Below are 21,204 nucleotides of genomic sequence, written 5' to 3'. Positions count from 1 at the left end.
GATGAGTAATATAAAACAATTTCTTTGTTTAGTCTTTAGATTTCTATGGCTTGGATTAGATAAGAAAATTTCCGTGTAATGATAATTTTGAGATAAAAACAAACAATTCTCTGTTGGATGCGAGCCATGTGACTATCCAGTATATATCCACAATAAGCAATGAAATATGCATAGTATTAATCTATAACAAAAGAAAACTCTTGCATACGCACATGCTTTGCCGATGAATAAAATACAAAGAAAGCTATAGGTGAGCATGTTTTTAGTATGTCCGTAGTAATATAATCACTATGAACAAATTTTAGGGATCCCATGGACCATCTTGTTATCTGACCGTTATGTCGTGCGGGAAGCAATGGCGTGTCAATTATCACCATGGTTAATTCTGCAGATGGAATATGTGCGGCAGAACAAGGTATCTAATGTGGTCGTGAATATATATCGGTATCCGTGAGTTTTGTGGTGACTAAATAAACTATCCTTGCAAATAACATGGTCTCATGGAACCACAAGGAACCTGAGCTGGACTGCATTGTACGGGGCACACTTGAGTAGATTGTTGTTTACATACGTAGAGATGATAAATTAGCAAGAATGTATGTGCTAGCTAGGAGTACTTCTTCTCGTTCTTTATTGCAATCTCAGTAAAAACAAATATGCATTTGCTCATTATTGAAGTATAGATTGCTAATGCAGACTAACATAAAAAAAAATCAGAATGGTTTCAAGTGTTATTTATCAGTTACTTAACAAGAGATTTGGAACGACGACACCAGCACAAGAAATCCGAAGATGAAGCAAAGAAATTGTGAAAACATTAAACAAAGGGACTTACCAACATAATAAAATTTCATAAGTGCCAATGTATAAGAAAATCAGTTAGGATGAGCATACTTGTGTGGCGAATGACAAGACGCTTACCAAAAGAGTTGTTCTCCCTTCCAATCAGTAACTACTCCATATACACCTTCCATTGCTTGTACAAGTTAAAGAAATTGCTGAAAAATTAAAAAGATTATTAAGAATTCATGTGAGAGAAGTTCGGTAAAAAAATGACTGCTTTGTCAGGTCACACATTTCACCATAAATTAAAAAGGAATAAAAGACCAACATATACAGAGAAAGGATCACCTTCAGGCCAGATTCAAATACACAATCCATCAACCCCAAACTCTCGTGTCGCCATTGATAACACAATCGCTTCATATTACTACAAATTACTATTTGAAAATTGCACAATAATTATGATATATTGACAGAGTTAATCCAAATCTTTGGAAAACTAATTTTATAAAATAGGATTATTATTTTTCAGAGTGATTATCTCGTTAAATCAACTAAATTGAATGGAAGAATTTCCAAAACATTTGGTATCAATCAAAAGTAACAGATCAAATGAAAATTGATTCTCACATATAGAAGTTCTGAATCTTCTCTTTCATATCTGATCTATACATAGACCTTACCACCGATCTGGTGTCATTTCTCCTGATTTCTAGGTTTTCAGGCAAAAACTAAACCGAGAAGAACTATAGATTGCGAGAGAGATCAAAGGAATTTGAAAGAAATAAAAATAAGTAGTTGAAACAACTGAACAACTAAAACCTAAACTTTCATTTTCGCAGCAGAGCTCTGCCGATGGAAGACACAGAAAAAACGATTTAGGAACAAATCATCATACAGTTTTATTCGAAGGACATTTTTGTCTGGCCGAAAATATTTTAGGACTAAATCGTTTGCAACAGGACTAACTCGTCCTAGAATGGGTAAATTTGGACCTCCTAGTACTAGGCTTGAAGAGGTAGAACTAAAGTGTTCAAAGCCCAACTAATTTGGGATTGAACGTTAATTTCTACTAGTGCAAAACACTGACATTAGACCAAGCTGGTCACTTATGGAATCATGAGGGATGTGTTCTTTCTGTGATGTATAGAAAAATATTAACACGTGGGCTTGTGACTCAAGTGGTGGATTTAATAAGATCCACCAAGGATCTGATAGAAGTGTTATAAGGATAGGATTAACACGCTGGCTTTGGGTCTAATAATAAAGCACATAGACTTGTGACACTTGTCAAGCATCACATGTTAATTATTGTGCCACGTCAGCATAATACCACGTCATTAAGCACAACACCACAACATCAAGGACGGTGACACGTCACCAGAGTGCCATGTCAGCACACGCCACACCAAGATAACATTTTGAAGGCGATTCCAAAAGAAAAAATCACGATGGAACCAGAAATAAGATGTCAACGGAAAAGATACCATAAACTCATATCCATCTAGAAAGTGAGGATCTAGATATAATAGATCTAGTCATTGCTTCACATGGGGGCGTTTTTTCTATTTGGGAACATCTCTATAGATATCGGAGGCGGCTAAAGTGACGCCTAGGATGCAATCAAAACTAACATGGTTAAGGAAGTCAAACAATAGGACGCATCCTTTTTAATATCATTGGAAGTATTGGGGGGGACTAAGATGGAATGAGCAAACGCCCAGGGAGGTAGGTTTTCCCCGCTTACATTAGTCACAATTGAGAACTCTTTTTGCATGTATTTATTAAAGAAATATGTGGAATCTCTTTCTATAAAAGAGGAAGACAAAGACGAAGTATTTCGATTGTTGAAGAAATAAATGCAATATCTTTCTAATAAAGAGAAAGAGAAAAGGAAAGTGTTTTAATAAAAGCTGAAGCTAAAAATGGAGCGAAAGGAAAATATTAAAGATTGCATATATTTATTAAAGAAATACGTGCAATGTCTTTCTATAAAAGAGGAAGACAGAGACAAAGTATTTCAATTGTTAAGGAAATAGCTGCAATGTATTTCTAATAAAAAGAAAACGAAAAATAAAATATTTTAATAAAAGATGAAACAAAAAGAGAAAAACGCAAAGCGTTAGGTAAAGAAGCTGGAGCAAAAGAAAGAAAATGTATGACAAAAAAAATTTAACGACAGTCAACTTGTATACCAAAGATTGTCGTACATTCATTATTCGCAGACACAAGGGCTTTGAGTCGGCAAATTCTAGACCAGTGCGGGAACAAATGGGCAACCAATATGCCTAGAAAGTTACGGGTCCAACCTGCATTCGAAGTGAGGTATGTTCTCGAACTCAAAGTTGACTTATTAATTTAATCCTGATAATTTTTCTATTAAAGAGATAAATTGGAGTGTTTTTCTATCAAAGAGAAAAACCAAGGAAATGAATTTTCATGCAAAGTCAAATAGCTCTGGAAATATCTTATAAAGGAAGAGCAGGATGACATAACATGTCGATCTGTTTGGCGTTTGGGTAATTATCATACGGAGTTTTAAGTACGTTATTGGTACTTTGAACGTGTTTGGTTATTGAAGAACAATGACTTATAAGATGATTAAGTACATTTTTGGTACTTTGAATTATTAAGCCGACCGTGGGGCAAATCGATACAATAAGCTGGCCAAGGCCACGAAAGGTTATCCGATAAACGGCATAGGGAGAATTTGAACGAGCCGCGAAGGTTAGTTTTTTTGATTTTCTTAATCCATCAACAATTTGGGAATTAAGAAAGCGCGATGTTTGTACCCTATTAAAATAGTGTACTTGCGTACCGCACAAACTATTTGATATCGGTAAAATACGGTTTATTGTGGAAACCGGTGGGTTTATTGAGGAAACCCACATGGCTTATTATGGAAGACCAATACAGTTTATTGTGGAAACCGGTGGGTTTATTGAGGAAACCCACATGGCTTATTATGGAAGCCCAATACGGTTTATTGTGAAAACCGGTGGTTTTATTAAGGAAACCCACATGGATTATTATGGAATCCCAATACGGTATTATTGTGGAAGCCGGTGGGTTTATTAAGGAAACCCACATGGCTTATTATGGAAGCCCAATACAGTTTATTGTGGAAACCGGTGGGTTTATTAAGGAAGCCCACATGGCTTAATATAGAAGCCCAGTCTAGCTTATTATAGAAGCCCAAAAGAATTATGTTGGGAGTGTTTGAGATAGACACAAATCTTGGAGGATAAATATGGATCTTCCAGGATAGATACACATCTTGAGAGATAAACATGGATTTTTCAAGATAGATACAAATTTTGTGAAGATAGACAAGAATCTTCCAAGATAAATTCAAATCCGGGTAAGATGTACAAAGATCTTTCAAGATAAACATAAATCTGGGAAAGATAGACATGGATCTTCAAGGGTAAGTACAAATATACGTGGTTATTTTGGATAACTACAAATCTAGGTTATTAATTATGGAACTAGATTAGGGTTTTTTGCCTATAAATAGAGGTCAAAATCCAACTCAAATGATATACAATTTCTATTCCTTTACATGGAATTTTAGGCTTGCAAACCACACGCAACTATTGTAATCATCATGTCAATAAAATATCTCCCTACGGAGTTCCATCCATGGACGTAGGCATCAATCGCCGGACACGTTAAATCCTTGTCTCCTTATTTATTTTTCTTTAATTCGTTTTTCATAACCCTCTTTTTGTATCATCATCATCAAATCAATCGTGTTTTGTGCCTAAAAGTAATTTTGGGCACAAACAATTTGCATAGCACAAACATCCAAATACTCGAATATGAGTATAAATAGGTGGCTTTCTATGTAACATTTCATAAGGAGTTTTTCCATTGAGCAAGGTAGTAGGCGTGCGATTAATAATATAAGCAGCAGTTAAAATGCACTCACCCCAAAACCGAAGAGGTAAATTTGCTTGAAATCGTAAAGCACGCGCCACATTCAATATATGACGATGTTTACGTTCCACTCGCCCATTTTGTTGTGGTGTATCCACACATGAAGTTTGAAATTCTATTCCTTGTTCAGAAAAAAATGGCATCAGTGGACGAAATTCAGTATCGTTATCACTGCGAACCTTCTTAACATGTCAATCAAATTGTGTCTTAGCCATAACACAAAAACTCTGAAAAATTTTCACCACCTCAGTTTTAGGTGCCATCAAATAAACCCAAACACAACACAAATGATCATCAATAATAGTAAGAAAATAGTGTGCACCACAAGAAGATGAAGTACGATACGGACCCCATACATCACAATGAACTAAACTAAAAATGTCATTTTATTTATTCTCACTAATAGGAAAACTAGCACGAGTTTGTTTCGCCTTAAAACAAGTATCACATGGTTCATTGAGAAACTTCTGACAATCAGCTTTATTCATACCAGGAAGCAAATAAATAATCTTATTAGAAGGATGACCTATATGCATATGCCATAAGTAACAATCTTCACCAGTAGTAACTCGATTTGCCATAATTTGCGCTCCACTGTGGAAGATATAGACCCCATCTCGTTCCTCACCTACACCAATCAACGTCCTCGTAGTGCGGTCCTGTATCACACACAACTTATCAGTTAAAGTGACTATACATTTCAGATCTTTAATTAAACATGCTAACGAAATCAAGTTACAATGAAGATCAGGAACGTATAAAACACGATATAATCTCATATTGTCTCCAAACATCACAGTTCCTTCACATGGAGCAATTGTGTATGTGCCATTCGGAAGTTTTACGGAAGAAAAATATATTTGATATGTTTTACACAGAAACTCTTTACTTCCTGTCATATGTCTTGAAGCCCCTGTATTAAGTGTCCATTTATTAGAAAATTTATCCTTCGAACCCTCCTTATTCGAAGAATTAAGCATATTCACAATAGATTCCCATTGTGCATCAGTAAAAGTATTAGCGAGTGGTACTCGATCTTGTGATGAAAGATAGATCCTAGTTGAATTCGCATCAATATTCATAACTGCGGTATTAAAAACAACTTGTTCATCTTGTTCATAATTATTGCCATTCAATTTCACCGTAGAAATCATCATATTAAAAGTCGATTCTTCCCCAGCCATGACGCTAAGCTTTGGCACAAACAAAGAATAGATTCACTTCTGATTATCAATATTTTAGATTATTTCGATTTTTTCTGGCTCAGATGCCATGAAACGACAAGGTTGAGAATATCAATCGAAGTTTTCTTATTGAAAAGCTTGAGATTACAAACTGGTTTCTCTAGGACTAAATAGGTGGAAAACCCCAAACAGATTTTGGTTAGTATTAACCCACAATAATATCTTTCCTAACTAACATATTTCCTAACCATATACACAATATGTACAAATATATATATCTTCTAATAATAACTGATCTACTCCAAAGTAGGATCAAACTTGATGATTCTTCTTTTCTGTCTGAACAAGAAATATTAATGGGTGTTGGTGGTAAAATTGAATTGTATCCCAACTTTTTTTTTGTTGTTCTATACATAGATTTGATTATTGTGTCTGATTATATCACATGTGTTCTGTTGTTACTCGGGTGTAGCTCATTCTCTACATCTACATCATCCTTCTTCTTTTTCCAGTGGTCTCTGGTTCTCTATTAACCCAAGCAAAAGATGGGGAGAAATGTTCTTCCTTCTCTGCATGCCTTTCTGGCTTACTCTCCTTCTCGGAATCATCGTTCCTTTCAAATTATATGAGATATCTGTTCTCCTTTATGAAACAATATCAATCAAACCATTTTCTATATATTTCAGTGCATATCTTTCCTGTTCACATTCAAAGAAATGTTTCATTTTTCTTCATTACTTGTTTCGATCGTAATGATAAGATTATAATGCAATTCTAATATGGTGATGGATAGGACTTTGACGAGTTGGGGTACATGCTTTCATCATCTTCTTTAGCAATTCCTTCTATATTGACACCACTTATTTCTGTCAGCAAGGTAAATCCTGGTAAACCATGCCTCTTCTGTGATGACTAACTCATTCATCCTTCTTCTAAGCTAATCACATTATGTTGTGAAGCTGTTTTTACGTTTCCGACGGATATATGATACTACTCCCTGGTTAGTTGAATCTGACCTATTGGGAGTTTCAATCAATGGTTAATTGTTTGAACTGCATATTAATTGAAACATCTAAAAATCTACTCTGAATGTCCATATTGTCGGAAAACAGGTATAGAAGAGAGTATATAGCAACGCAAACAAGCATAGCACGAATAAGTAAATAACAAAAACACACTACGACACAAGATTTATAGTGGTTCGGCAATGTGCCTACATCCACTTGTAATGAATCTCTCAATTATAATCAAAAATCTCCGAAGAACAAATACAATAACACCTTCGTATGTGAGCCACCCTTTTCTCTAGACCACCATGAAAACTCCCACAAGATAACCACCCCAAGAGGTGGGATGGAATCCCTCACAACTTCATAGAGAATTCTATAGTTAAACCCATAGAATAGACATCCTTATATATGAATCACAAACTTAATTCCCAAGTATTAGTCTCCTTTGAATAGGAAACCATCTCAACTAGGAAATAAAGCACTTTCTCTAGAATGTTCTAGAAACCATGATAGTGAGATGCACTAATTTTCGACACCCCCCCTTAGTGCATAATTACGGTAAATATTACCAACTTAACCATTTTCAAAATATTCAAGTCACATTGGCATTCTAGTTGTCACCACACTATTAGAACTCGTCATTTGACTTATTCCAACAAATCACTTCTCCAGTTACCCCATCTCTTGACTTATCCTCAACAAATATGCTTCACAAGCATACATATGTCTTGATAGCCATTTCTTTCTCGGGTTTAAGAGAACTCATGTTACCTCCCAAACAAATTTCTTTCCCCGGTTTAAGAGAACTCATGTTACCTCCTAAACTCGCCTATGTCTTCTGAATTTCAAAAGCACTACTAGGTATCCCTCAAAGAATTTGCATCCTTCAAAGAATTTCAAAAGCACTACTAGGTGCATCCCAGGTGTATCCCTCAAAGAATTTGCATCCCTCAAAGAATTTCAAAAGCACTACTAGGTGCATCCTCAAAACACCCGCATATAAAAAGCACTACAAGTTGCATCCTCAAAAATACTCCCATATATCTCCGGCGGTTCAATATCACCCAGTGCATCTCTCAAAACTGCTCACATCTCAATCTTCTTTTCACATGTTACTTCAGGAAGAGTCACAACTCACAAAACTTTCTTCTCTTCTTAAGTAAACATGTCTCGACTGTGACTGTTTTCAGTTACTCCTGTCAGAACTGTCAGAACTATATTTATGCCTTTACAGCATTTGCCACGCTTTTGACACAATTGTTACTCTTTCTCTGTTACACTTCTGTAACTGTTCTTCTCTTCTATAACAACTCTTCTGTAACAATTCTTCTGTCACTGTTTAACAGCAACAGTTCTCCTGCAACTGTTACAGTAACCATTGTAACACCCAAACTGTTACTATTCCAATAACACTTCTGTATCTTCAGCAAAATCACTCAATTCTTTTTTCTTTTTCTTTCTTTTTTTTTTAATTTTTTTACGGAAGTAACAATTTCTTCTTCTTCGAAAAGATTTTTGTTTACCGTTGATCTTTATAGAATCGAGCCACCAACTCACATGCTTGGATTGCGATCAAATCAACGACCATACATTCAAACTACAACAATAACTTTCGTCTTCCTTGGCAGCAGCAACACTGCCATCTTGTTTTTTTTTTCTGTTCTTCTCGCCCACAACAAACCCAACTTAAATCTTATTCTCTGTACTTTCATGGCAGCACCCATCTTCTCAAGAAACTTTACCATATCCGAGCTACAGATTCATGTCCCTCTTGATTTCAGAATTCTCTCTAAACCCTTTGTAAGTATCACTCGAACCATGAGCAATAACATCGCCATCTCAAACCAACTGTAAACAATCACTCCAGTCTTCAAGAGCAGATTCCAACTTTAGTTTACTCGGTCCAATCAAACTCAAGCAGCCACCTCTGTCTGCTCATGTACAGCCATTACCAGCTAAACCTAACTCGAGCTACACCTTCCTGCATCACAACAACACGTGAACATCGAAAAAACTTATGAATCTTTTCGAACTCTTTTCTCCTTCTCCTCTCCCTTCCTCTCACCAAGCTCTGATACCATGTCGGAAAACAGGTATATAGGAGAGTAGATAGCAAAGCAAACAAGCATAGCACGAATAAGCAAATAACAAAAACACACTACGACACAAAATTTATAGTGGTTCGGTAATGTGCCTACGTCCGCTTGTAATGACTCTCTCAATTATAATCAAAAATCTCCGAAGAACAAATACAATAACACCTTCATATGAGCCACCCTTTTCTCTAGACCACCATGAAAACTCCCACAAGATAACCACCCCAAGAGGTGGGATGGAATCCCTCACAACTTCATTGAGAATTCCATAGTTAAACCCATAGACTAGACATCCTTATATATGAATCCCAAACTTAATTCCCAAGTATTAGTCTCCTTTGAATAGGAAAACATCTCAACTAGGAAATAAAGCACTTTCTCTAGAATGTTCTAGAAACCATGATAGTAAGATGCACTAATTTTCGACACATATGTGCCTTACTTTAGGGGTAATTTTGTAGGCTGATAGAGGCATGCGCTTGAAAGATCGCTATTGGGTCAAGGTTTATACATCTCGAATACTTATTTATTTCTCAGAACAACAATACTATGCTCAATCTTTCCCGTTTTAAATGGAAATCAAGATTCTGGACTTAAGTACTCCTCTTCGCCCACCTGACAGTAGACGGTAATTAGTGTGTTCCTGTGGCAGGCTACTCTATGGATATTAATCTTTAGTTAAGTTGGGAACTACTTTTTGACGCATTGCTACTTCACAGTCTTGGGAGTTTCATATACCTTTCTTGCTTGGAAGATGAACAATGTAAGTGATCGCTGTCGTAGGCGTCAAAAATAATTACACTTTCTTACTACTCAAAATATAAATATAGCAAGGGCAAGAAAGGATCGTTCCCACAGAGAGGAAATTAAACTAAAAGCAAACAAAACAAAAATTGGGGGGTTTTCTGATTTTATGTAAAGGAAATTAAACTAAAAGCAAACAAAACAAATCAAGCACGCAAATATGTGAAGATATTGGTTAAGGATTTCGTCTTCAATCACAAACATGTTCTTGTCTTAATAACTAGAATTGATATTTAATCTCTTATTATCAAAGGCCCTAGGATACCTTGATCGCAAGTTTATCCCGCAAATCTCCTCTTATCATCAACAAACACATTAAAAGATGCGAATATGAATTCTATCTAAGAGAACAACCTAACGTGTAAAAGCACTAATCAAGTTTAATTCCCTAGATGCATTAAGTTCTATGAAATCAGGCCAATCAAAGCAATCGAACGTGTAAAAGCACTAATCCGATTTAACAAAAGTTATGATTCACTTGTGACTACTAGGATGTATCACTACAAGCAATATCCACAATTATGCTACTTGCAATCAGAAATTTATTACTTTTGCGTATAATAAACTCTAATCTAGCAATAAAGATGAAAGCAAACTCAATCAATTCGCGACTCGACTAAACAAGCATTCAAATCATGTAAAATATTAATGGTGAATCATAAACGATAATACTGAGACAAAACTAATATATCATACAAGGATTCATGTTATGTGAAATCAACTTTATCCATAACCAAAAATAATAATCTAGCTCATGTTCATGAAGTTCATAACAAGAAGAAAAAGGAAAGTTTTCATGTTTCTAAACCCTAGAACAAAAAGTAGAAGTAAAGATAAGATATCTGAGAAAGAGATGCTCTTCTCCTTTACATAAAATCCTTAACCAATATCTTCACATAACAAGAAGAAAAAGGAAAGTTTTCATGTTTCTCCCAAAAGGATATAACTCTTCCCATTTAGGTCAAGTCTTCATTCTAGCCCAAAGTGCGTGTCTCAGGGGTCAATCCAAGCCCATGTGCCAAAACATCTTTTCTGGAATTTCTGGGTCCAAAAGTGTATTGCCGGATTGATGACGTCATCACCAGAGTCCGGTCACAGTCGCCAGAAACCGGCGACCTGGTAACTGTCTGTGGCTAGCTGAACTTGTATCCGGATACTGTAACCTCCAGCAACTCATTATCCTTCTATGCAGTTCATATACTCACAATTCAGAGCCATACATCACAAATGATCTAAACCAATTCTTGCGAAAACGTGCCCAAAAGCGAGACTCGTGGCTCATACATCCCGCGACCAACTCTTGCATCCAACATGCTCTACCTTTACGATTCAGTGAAACTTTACAATCCATGCTTGTAGCTCCAAAATCCGGCAACCGGATCTAGTACCACCGGCTCGCCATTCTCGCTGCATTTCTGCACAGTTTCTGCAGTTCTGGAATTTCCGTGCAAGCATACACTTCAGTTCTACATTCCCTGGCACTTTCATGTCTCTGAAGCTCCATTGCTCTGGTTCAGACTTCATACTCAATCATCCAATTCATATCACCATCTGTTGCAGCTCCAAAATCTGTCAAAACCCATGAAATTCAACCTCCACAGTCACTGCACCTGCCTTTAGTTGCACCATACTCAATTTATCATCTCAGCTTCCACAGCAACATCAATCATGTTCTTGCCATCACCACCCACATCTCTGTCTCAAACTAAAACTACAGCATCCATCCATTCCAACACCACCAGTGCCTCACTGCAGCTGCAACAGCATCCACGCAGTTCAGTCAAGCCATCAGCTGCAGCACATACAACTCATTCCTGTTTCCATCTCACTTGCAACTGCAAACTAACATACATCTATATTCATTCATTCACCAGCTCAGCGCAGTTCCTTTCTCTTCTTGCACTTCCCTGTAACTCAAACCACTTGAGCTTAACCAGCAACAGCTTCTTGTTCACCACCAGTACTTTCTCCTCCTTGAACTGCACCTGCAACTTCATAACTTCAACTCCATTCCGTGATCTTCCCTATCTCGGAAACTTGCATACATCTAATTCATTTACACCCCCATCCAGTCACGGCCTAGCACTTCTTCTTGCATTCTACACAACTCAAATTGCACAACTCAATTCCAGTTTTACCTCACGCTTCAACCATTCCCTGTACTAAGTTGCAATCAGTCACCAGCAAGTCCTAACTGGGCACCCTTGTAACAATCTCCAGAGCCATTACCACCTGCAACTTCAACTTCAGTTACAACCGTGCAACCTCCATCTCAACTGCAAACCAACAGTCAATACTTCAACAGCATCAACATCTCTTCTTTCATACATCATCCATCCATTCTTCCTAGCCCCTGTAAATCAACTCATCTGTTCACAGCTTCAATTGATATCAAATTCATCCCTCAGCAACCAACTTCATACTCTTCTTCATCTCGTCACCAGCAGCAACACCAGCAAACCATTTCTTGACACCTAAATCGCCAGCAGAAACACCCATCTCTTCATTTCAACAGTAAACCCCCAATTCCTCATTAGCTTCTCAACAAAACCCTAATTCAAACCAACACCATCTTACTGCCTACTTCAAATTCGACTCAAAACCAAGGTCCAAATCCATCCAGCTTCGAACCCCCTTCATTCTTCTGCAACAACAACATCATAATCTTTAACTCCATCGGATTTCTTCTCTGCCAGCATCCGTCCCTCTCTCTGCCTTGAATTAGAGAACAATGATTAAGATACATCGTTATCTCTGAAATCTGGGTAGTAATAACAAGTATTACTACGGGCACCCATTGTTCTGATAAAGGCTACCAAAGTGAGCATTTGGCCTGTCAGTTTCAGAGAACGGACTACCTGTTCTGTTTATTGCTCCATTGTCAGTTGCGGGGATCTGACAATTCATTCTTCACCTCCTTACTGCCTAACCTTAGCCGGTTCCAAAAACAATTCGCATTTGAATTGATATATTTGCCTTTTACGTTCCAAATGAACGTTTTCTCCTTCTTTTTCTCCCGAGGACTCCATTGCACCTAATAACTCAAAACTAAATATAAGAGATGCAATTTATAAGGATAATAGCAAAGAAAGCATAAATACTAAATATAAATTAGGTGTTTTAGAAACCTATCAGTAAGCTACAAGGACTTTTTTTTTTTGAACCCCTCTAGAGGCTAGCTTGGTAGGTTGTAGCCACCTCTTCAAAGTCCTTGTTCCATTTTTATATGCATTGCATTACTTGTTATATATATAGTTGTTTACTTATATGCATTGCATTACTTATTAGGTGTTCCTGCAAACCGGGTTCCAGCTAGCTAATGCATTTTGACGGGGGTGTATGTTTTATGTAGGTACCACACTCAACTTTTCTCATATCTCATGTTTGTTTCTTATTTTACCACGTGACGTCAATATAACCACCCGCAGACTATGCAATTCTGTCGTTGTCTTACCTAAATCAGTTCGATGGGTTATTAAGGCTACATGGATTCTGGTACTTTCCAACTTCATAGCATTGCTGGAGACATTAGCCATCGTCAATGTATGTGGTGACATGCTTATCATCCCATCTTTGGGCTATCTGTTGCGTCATTCTACAACTCAATGCATTCTCTAGTGTTCAGAATTTGTAATGCCAGCGATAATTGGGATAATTTACATCTTTGATATGATGATATATCCATCATCTTTCACTGACTTACGACCTTTTTATTGTGGGTTTGTTCCGATAAATTTGCAGTTCCCTTATTGTAAGTTTGTGGATCGTGATGCAATGTACAAAGTTGGGACTTTGTTTAATGCGATGCACTTTCTTGTGAGCATTCGGATGTCTATGAGGTAAAAGTTTTCTATGTATGTCTCGTGTTTTACTACACATTCATGTTGTTTTGGGGAAAATATATTCATGCGCAAGTGCACCATGCATTTTCACCTCATATTCTTACTCTCTTGGATGGAATCAACCTCATAAAACAGGATTGATGAAAAACCAGGGGACGCCTTAGGTGCTTCCATGCTTGTAACCATAATTCTTGATCTGTGGAGAATCTTCCCGAGTCCCATGGTTCCTCTTGCAACAAAAAACATAACTCTCAACCAGGAGTGCCATGCTTTTTCAAACATCGCCAACAAAAATAGAAGAATTACATGAAATTTTGTATAACAAATTCATTTTAGTGCCTCCAAACTGCAGTAGAATAGCAGGAACCTGCAGCGTTGGATAGCTATTGTATTTGGTTTCCTGTCATTGTTGTTATAGTTGTTAGACATATAACAGACGTGACTAATTAAGTCACGTATGTATATGGTTTTCTAATAAGTTGTATCCTGCATTTATAGGAAATATTTTGTAATTAAACTTTATATATTTTGTATCTCTTGTATTCCTTGTATCAAAAGGAATATCTATTGTAATCTTTGAAATATAAATATACAAGTATTCTTTTGTGTTTCTCATCCATTGAGAACACCCTAATTCTAAGTCTCAACTTGGTATCACCTTGATTTTCCGCCAAGGGCATGTGTTTCTATCTCTTTTCAATCTTCTCTTTTTGAATCAATTTTTTTTAGGTCATTATGACTCCAGAATCATCTAAAACTCCTCAACCCACCATCTCCGGTGATGATTTTTTCTTCTTGGAATGACATCCCTTTTGCTAGACTCCATGGAGCTATTTCTGAAAAGATCAATGGTAACAATTTTCTTCTTTGTTAAGCCCAGTTCTTACCCTATTTGCAAGGTTTTGTTAATGGTTCCATCAAGTGTCCACCGGCTCAAACTGAAAACACTTCATCAAACCCTAAGTTTCTCTCTTGGACTCGAACCTACAAGCTTCTCCTTGGCTGGATTTTATCATCGTTGACATCTCCTATTTTAGCTAAAGTAAAGTCTTGTCAGACGTCTTCTCAGGTTTGGACTAAACTTGAGGACTTTTTTGCCTCTAAAACTGATGCTACGCTTATTTACTTAAAGTATTCTCTTCAAACCATTACCAAATGAAATTTATTGATGGCTGAATACATATAATCGGTTCGTAACATTGTTGATTCTCTTGTTGCCAGCGGTCATGAAATTTCTAGTACTGAATTTTGTCATTATGTTCTGAAAGGCCTTGATTCAGCCTATGAGAGTATTGTTAGTTCTCCGATTACAACTATGAGTTTGATTACCACTGATCAATTTGAATCCATACTTTTCTCTTATGATCTTCGTGTTAATGCTCAAGACAAATTGCTTCCTACTCCATATGAAGCAAATATTATGCGTACTAATCGTCCCAGTGATGCACCTCTCACAAAGAATGGTACCCCAGCTACCATCTTCCAGATCTTCATACAACCCTATCATGATGCAAGAAATTGTTGGAAGCGTTATGATGAGAACTATTATCCCCCGCGTCGTCCACAACCAAAGAATGGTCCTAAAAGAGGTGGTAAAAGTCATTCTTCATCGTCTGGACCTCGTGCTGCATATACTGCTACCCAAAATCCTATAAATATCTATGATTGGCTTCCTGACAGTGGTGCAACAAATCACATGACAAATAATCTGGGTAATCTTCAAACTCATTACGAATACACCGATCTCGATCAGGTTAAAACTGCTAGTGGTGCAAATCTTTCTATCTCCCATACCGGTAGTGCTGTCTTACAAACTCCTACTCGTAAGTTTGTACTTTCTAATGTGCTTCATGTTCCACATTTATCTCACAATCTTCTCTCAGTTTCTCAATTTTGTCGTGACAATGATGTGGTTTTTGAATTTTGTGATGATTTTTGCCTTGTGAAGGATCGACTTACGGGGAAGGTAGCACTTCGGGGACAGCTCTGTGATGGTTTATACACTCTCTAGCATGTCACTCCAAAATATCTTGTTGGTGAACATGCCTCTATTCAAACCTGGCATCAACGTTTAGGTTACCCAATGCTTCGTACTGTTCAATCGGTTGTTCGTCGTCATTGTCTTCCAGTTTCGATTTCTAAATTTTCGTTTTGTTCCTCATGTTTAGAGAATAAGAGTCATAAATTTCCTTTTCAGTCTAGTACTATGGTTTATGATCATCCTTTAGATTTGATTGTATTAGATGTTTGGGGACCTGCTCCTATTTTATCCAATGAAAGTTATCGTTATTATATTTTATTTGTTGATGCTTTTAGTCGATACACATGGATATTCCCTATGCATGCTAAATCTGATACGTTGCAAATTTTTATTACATTCTCTAAACATGTTGAGAATATCTTTAACACTAAGATTAAGGTGTTTCAGTCCGATAATGGTGGTGAATTTTGAAAGTTTACTAAGGTTTTACAAGCCAATGGCAGTCATCATCATTTTTCTTGCCCTCACACTTCCGCACAAAATGGCTTAGTAGAACGTAGACATCGTCATGTTGTTGAAAGTGGTCTTACTTTACTATCTCTAGTATCTGTTCCATTATCTTTTTGGTACGATGCATTCTTTACAGCCATTTTTCTTATGAATAGAGTTTCCTCCGCTCCGACTGGTTCGAAATATCCTTTTGAATTGCTTTTTAATCGTGTGCCTGATTATTTATCATTATGCACTTTTGGTTGTCTCTGTTTTCCACATCTTAGACCCTATGGTCGCACAAAATTGGATATGTGTTCCTCTCCTTGTGTTTTTCTAGGCTATAATGCTCATCACAAAGGACATAAATGCCTTCATTTACCCACTGGTCATTTTTATTGGTCTCGTGATGTCGTCTTTGTCGAAGACAAATTTCCTTTTGCTGCTACCCCCGTTGTGCTACCTTCATCTCCGTCGCCTTTATAGGTATTTTCCTCACCATCCTCCTCCAATATATTTCCCACTGTTTTATCTCATTTGGACTATACTATTAATGGTTCAAATCCTCTTGAGTTTTTCGGGATACAAACTCCGGCTGCATAATTGAATTCTTCACACCACAGTGATGTCCGTACACCAGCTTCCGCCTCTATACTTCCACCTGGTACTATGCCGCATGCTACTGCATCACCTGCACACGGACAGCAACAACTGACAGCATCACCATGTACGGATCCAACAGCCACCAGCAGCTACAATCGCTCCATTTCAACACCGGCATTCTCTGACAGCATCACTCATCAAATCATTCCACCACTTCCGAACTCTTCCAGTGCTACTCTACAGGAGACAATAGGTCTGATAGCACCCGAGCTACCTATTAGAGCATTGCTCGGTCGAACTCGCATGCGTTGCTATCTCAAGCATGTTTGTCAATGTTAGTGATCAAAACTATAAGTCTTGATTTCTAGTCTATTATAGATAAGTCTCGGACTAGGATAAAAAGTGAAGTTGAGCTCAAGGACTTCATGGAGATTCATCATACAAGTAGAAGAACTACTCAAGGAACCGGTGGAACTTCTCAACAAAAAGGTATGTGAAGACTTGAACTTATCTATCACTCAAAAATCTATCTACTCTATCTCCTACTCTTTGAGACAAGAAGTCGTCGTATGCTATATATATAGACTTTGATTATACACATTTGGTATTTCGAGCCGAGTATACCTCGCCTATCTATATCTCGAAATATGAGTTGGTAAGCTTTTCGCTTTAACCAAGTTTATCTTTACCAAGTGACGAAAGTCATGATATGTTTCAATCATCTTGAAAATTTCTTTGACGAGAAATGGTGTAATAACTATATAACATCCTCTAAGAATGTTTCAGAGTTTAGATTACATAACCAATGATGGACATAAGCATTGTTGTGGAAACACATTTATGTATAAGTCATATTCCTTGAACCAAAGTTTGCGAACTTTGTTGATCAAGAGAACCGGAAGAATGGCGTGAGCCAAGTCCGCGAACTGCCGAAGTTCTCAAACCCGAGAATTTCTGCTGGAGTTGACAAACTATTTGCGTGAAACTAAGTCCGCGAACCGGTGAAGTTCTCATACTCGAGAATTTATGCTGGAGTTTGTAAACTCTACCCGGTAACTTAAGTCCGTGAACCTAGTCTGCGAACTTGAGAAGGTTATATATCTGAAGATGATTTCTGAACTTAAACTTAAAAAGACTAAGGAATGCAGTTTGCAAACCGTGGCTATAAAAGTTCATGAACTGATTCAAGTGAATCAAATCATCTTTGCTTCAATTGTGTCTTGTGTAGTACATGAGATTTCCTTGCAATTGAACAACTCTCTAACTAGTTCATTTGAAATCATTTGAACTAGTTATGGTGAAGAAGAACGTGGTTGATATGAAATGCTCATATGGCTAACCATTTGGTTAACTGTTGTTTAACCAACAAGTACATATGTTTGGGTATGGTTAACAAGCCTAGAAGAGCGTATTGTCAAGTGTGTGTAACAAGCTAAGTTTTCGATCTAACGGTTGAGAAATATTAGCTTGAATCTAAATCAGGTTTTCATCTAACGGTGGATATTGATTGCTTTGTTACCAAGGTAACTTAATTGCAAACCCTGGTTTTAAAGACTATATAAGGGGAACTCTAATATCTGTGCAAAACTAATCCTCACACCTCACGTGTGATACTAGTATGCATACTAGAGTCGGTTCTCCTTTAACCTTTGGTTTTCTTCTTCTAAAACCAGGTTAATGACTTAAAGACTTCATTAGGATTGTGAAGCCAGACCGATACTACTTTTATCGTAGTGTGTGATCTGATCTTGCATATTCTATCGTACGAGTACAATCAGATTGATTGGCTTGAGATTGATATCTCCGATAGGCAAGATATAAAAAGTAGTCACAAACATCTTCGTCTCATTGTTTGTGATTCCGCAACATCTTGTTTCGCTACCATACGATTAAGATTGTTGTGAGGTGATTGATAACTCTAGGCTGTTTTTCGGGAATATAAGACCGGATTATCAATTGGTTCTTGTTCACCTTGATTATTATCAAAAGACGGAGCAAAACCTTTTAGGTTTTATCTGTGGGAGATAGATTGATCCTTTGATAGACTTGTCTGTGTGAGACAGATTTGTTTATTGTTAAGTATTCGACTTTTGGTCGTAGAAACTCTTAGTTGTGGGTGAGATCAGCTAAGGGAATCAAGTGCGCAGTATCTTGCTGGTATCAGAGGCGTAGGGAGTACAACTGTACCTTGGATCAGTGAGAGACTTATTTGGGTTCAACTACAGTCCAGTCCGAAGTTAGCTTGGAGTAGGCTAGTGTCTGTAGCGGATTAATACAGTGTGTGTTCAATATGGACTAGGTCCTGGGGTTTTTCTGCGTTCGCGGTTTCCTCGTTAACAAAATTTCTGGTGTTTGTGTTATTTCTATTTCCGCATTATATTGTTTTATCTTTATAATTGAAATAATACAGGTTGTGTGTTGTAGATCATCAATTAGAATATCCAACCTTAGGTTGTTGATTTTCATTGATTGATCCTTGGATATTGGTCTTTGGTACCATCCAAGTTACTCCTTGTGTTTGATTGAAGACTCGCTGATTTCTATTAGCTCGAGTAAATCAAAACAAGAGAGAGATATTAACTCCTTGAGATACATTTACCTAGATTGAGTTTGAGTGTCTAGTTGATTCTCTAAAAAGTATTTCGGAGTTAGTCAATACATATTGATAAGCGAAATATTGGGTGGTGTTGTTAGACCCCCGCTTTTTCACTACCTAATCAGACAACATGTTGTAACACTCAACAGAACACGGCTTCTGACGTTGTTATTTTGACAGCACCACAGTCAAACCAGCTGCTGTCTACAGCTCCACTAATTACTTCTAGCACCTCACCAGCTTATGAGTGTACCCCAACCGAACAGGTTGACTACAACAGTCATCACTCTATCTATCTACCACCAACTGATGACGTCTTCTCCAGTAAACAGCCGGTACGTTTATGTCCGCAGCGAACAGTCACTAATGACCACCCAATGGTAACACGGGGAAAGGATGCTATTTTTAAACCGAAATTTCTAGCTGCTTCTAAACATGCTAAAATCATTGATGATTTGTTTGATCCTTCGTGTTATTCTCAGGCTAAGAATGATGCCAACTGGCGTCCTCCTATGGATTTGGAAATTCAGGCGCTTTTAAAAAATGGGACTTGGTCTAAAGTTCCACCTCCTCCTAATCAAAATATTATTGGTTGTAAATGGGTTTATCATGTTAAGAGACGAGCTGATGGTACCGTTGAGCGTCGAAAAACTCGTTTAGTTTCCAAGGGATTCAATCATCAAGAAGGTATTGATTATGGTGAGACATTTAGTCCGGTTATTAAGCCATGTACTATTCGTATAATATTGACGCTATCCTTGTCTTACCACTAGCCTATTCGTCAACTTGATATTCAAAATGCTTTCCTCAATGGCATTCTCACTGAGGAAGTCTACATGAAGCAACCACCTGGTTATATACATCCTCAGTTTCCTGACTATGTTTGTAAATTGCATCGGTCTATCTATGGTATTAAACAAGCTCCTCGTGCTTGGTATACTCGTCTCAGCTCCTTTCTTCAGAAACTTGGCTTTGTTATCTCTGTTTCTGATACTTCCTTATTCATTCGACGATCAGCTGAGGGTATTACTTTTCTTTTGGTTTATGTGGATGACATAATTTTAACGGGATGTTCTATGGCATGTATACAATCACTTATGAGTATACTTCACAGTGAGTTTGCTCTCAAGGATGTTGGCTCTCTTTCATATTTTCTTGGCATAGAGGTTACGCAAGCTTCTGGTGGGTTGTTTCTCTCACAACGTCGTTGTATTGAAGATCTTCTTATTCTTCCAACATGAAAGGAGCGAAACCAGTCACCACTCCTTTTAGTACCTCCACTGATATCCACCCGGTTGATAGTCCTTTACTTTCGGATGTCAATTTGTACAGGAGTTTAGTTGGTGGTATTCAGTATCTCTCTATGACAAGACCGAACATTGCCTTTGTTGTTAATAAGGTATGTTAGTTATGCATAAACCTACAGAAGCTCATTTGGTTCTTGTTAAGTGTATACTTCACTATTTGCACCATACTTCTACCTTTGGCATTTTTCTTCGTCCGGAAAACAATTTGCAGCTTAGTTTTTCGGCTTATACTGATGCTGATTGGGCGAGTGATCATCTTGATCGTCGTTCTACGAGTGGTTATTGTGTTTATCTTGGTTCTAATCTTATTTCTTGAAATTCTCGTAAGCAACGTACGGTCTCAAGGTCTAGTACTGAATCCGAGTATCGTGGTTTGGCTATTGCGACTGCTGAATTAATGTGGACTGAATCTCTTCTTCAAGACCTTAAGTCTTCTATTCGATTTCCTCCCACTCTTTGGTGTGATAAATTGGGAGATACTTATCTCACAATGAACCCAGTTTTTCATGGCCGCACGAAACACATAAAAATTGACTATCATTTTGTTCGTGAGAGAGTTCACAATGGCCA

At 37.4% G+C, this 21,204-nt stretch overlaps 1 pseudogene; it reads left to right on the top strand.

Moving 5' to 3' along the window:
* The first annotated feature begins 355 nt into the window (after positions 1 to 355).
* LOC113273134 lies at positions 356 to 13,955 on the top strand (annotated as a pseudogene).
* The last annotated feature ends 7,249 nt before the right edge of the window (positions 13,956 to 21,204 follow it).

This window comes from Papaver somniferum, chromosome 4 (genome assembly GCF_003573695.1).
Source record: "Papaver somniferum cultivar HN1 chromosome 4, ASM357369v1, whole genome shotgun sequence".
NCBI classification, from domain to species: Eukaryota; Viridiplantae; Streptophyta; class Magnoliopsida; order Ranunculales; family Papaveraceae; genus Papaver; species Papaver somniferum.
Note: the sequence above shows the minus strand (reverse complement) of the source record. Positions and strands in the feature narration are given on the sequence as shown.